We start from the raw sequence: 2,478 nt of genomic DNA, 5'->3' as shown, positions 1-2,478 counted from the left end.
TATATTAATTGATATTAATGATATTTAACTCTTATTATTATTTATTTATAATTAATATGAACAAGTAATACTAATATTAATCAAGGTTATAATTGGAAAAAGTAACAACAAACTTTCAAAACGCTACTCCAATTAACGTTTCAATAAACTAGCTTATATGCATCCAAACATGTAACCAGAAAATAAAGTAGCTTATTTTCACCAAAAACGCCTAACATATGAGGGTCATCATGACATTAATAACAACCTAATCCGATACTTTTTGTTTCCTAACGACAAATGATGACTAATTAACTAACATGGACTTTAAAAACATCTCCAACAGTTATAATCTTTTAGAAATTTTAGAGATTACGAAAATATTTGTTCCAACAGTTATACTAAACTCTCCTATAAAATAAAGAAAATAAAAAATTCTTCAGATTTAAAAGAGGACAAAACGAAAAATGTGTGTGTGTGTGTGTATATATATATATATATACTGAAGATGCTATTAAATCATCTGGCATGCATTTAACGTGTTGTTAAGCATAAAATTCATTTAAAATACATATTTAAAGCGTTTTTACTTCTTTTAGAAAACTGTAATTAATTGGAGATAAATTTGACATCTTAAAAATGTACATAACCCATGCCCATGGAAGTGTTCCTTTCTGAAATTAAACATGGTAAAAAATTGAATTTTGTATTTTGATTTTTTTCTAATTTACAACCTTTTTAAAGTTTTTCCTTAATTATTTTATTTTCATTATATAATTATTAGTAATTTTTGCTTATTAAATTTCAGGGCCGTGTCTAAGGGTGTGTGAGATGGTGCCGTTGCACAGGGCCTCCAATCATCAGTAATTTCTTTATAAATTAAAAAAATATAAGTTAAATTACATATAAACTTCGTATTTTTAAGATAAATTATATATAAAACATTTAATTGTAAAACAAATATGTGTTAATTAATATATTAAGTTCAAGCCATATATAAAAAAAATCATGTGAAATAGAATATGATTCACCAATTTTCATGATTATTAGTTATCACAATTTTATGTGTATCAAATAAAATATCCCGTATCATTAATTATATTATTAAAATATTAAATGCATTTAATATCTCTGAACAATCTTTTTTTATAAAAAGATAGTTCAGGAAATAAACTTTACAGGTTAATATATTTTATCTCTCTTCCAGAAAAAGTAAAAACAATTAAATTCATATTTTGTCTATTTCAAAAAGAATTTTATAGATTTATCTGACGATCGCGTTTTTAAAGAATGTTTTGGTGATTTAATTAGAGCCAAATCTGTTAAACTAAATAAAAGCTTGTTTTATCTAATCTAAAATATGTATTATGACATTTCCAACAAAATCTCCAAAATTAAAAAGAGAAATGAAATTTGTTGTTTTTCTTGTGTTTTATGTTTACAGTCTTCAAACCAGATGTTTGTTTTCTAAGAGGTGTTGAAGTATGGAAAAGTTATCAATAAAATTATTTGCTTTTATAAATTGATAAATATTGAAAAGTGTAAACAGAATCAAACCAACAAATAAAAAACATAAATGCTGATTAAAACTTATGGAAAATAATCTTTTAAAACAGAATAAAAAATATCAGTATTTTTAATAGTACTAAGTTTTGTACTATTGAAACTTGTATATCTTATTCAACTCCCAAATGTACTGATTGTCATGTTACAAGTCGTAATGCTCGAGTTTGTTAGCTCTCTTTCTTAGGGTTCAAAAAGTTTTCTTGACGTCTGAGGAATGCTGACAAAAAAATGATACACCGTGAGTTTACTTTTTTTATCCAATAAGAAGAAGGTAAACGACTTTAAATTTCTTTTTTTTCATTAACCTGGATATCCAACCCGTTATACGAGCCGACTAATCCCAGGTTGACCATCTGCTTTGTGGGTAGCCCGGAATCACAACATTTGAACATCCATGGCCACAAGGGGATTTTTATTCCTTTTTAGATTTGAACATGAGACCTCCAAGTACTTTTGATCTTTGGAGTTCAAGCTCAAACCAATCAGGTACTACCCTTGTGGTTAACTTTAAACTTTTATGATAAACAAAAAACAATTATATAAATATTTTTTTTCTTATTTTCTTTATTACCGTTGTATAAAACATTGAGAGTTAATATTTGTTGAAAATTATCATTTTATTAAAAAATTAACATAAAAACCTCCTTTAAAATAAACCTCTAAAATTTAAGGGGGTGGCTAATGGCACCCCTATTCTTTGCTAATGCCACCCCTAATCCCCTATGTAATCATTTTGTTTTGTTTCTTTTTTGTTTTTTTGTGCTTTTCTTGTCTTGTCTTTTCTTTTTATATTAATTTCATTTTATTTAGTTTATTTAAATATAAATATATATATTATTATTATAAATATTATTTATTACCTTGTAAAATTTTTATTATTACTAAAAAATATTAATTTTTTATCATAATTTCTATAAAATATATTATATATTT

Source organism: Cynara cardunculus (assembly GCF_001531365.2).
Source record: "Cynara cardunculus var. scolymus isolate 2C chromosome LG 15, CcrdV1, whole genome shotgun sequence".
NCBI lineage: Eukaryota > Viridiplantae > Streptophyta > Magnoliopsida > Asterales > Asteraceae > Cynara > Cynara cardunculus.
The sequence above is the reverse complement of the archived record's forward strand: the minus strand, read 5'-3'. Positions refer to the sequence as shown.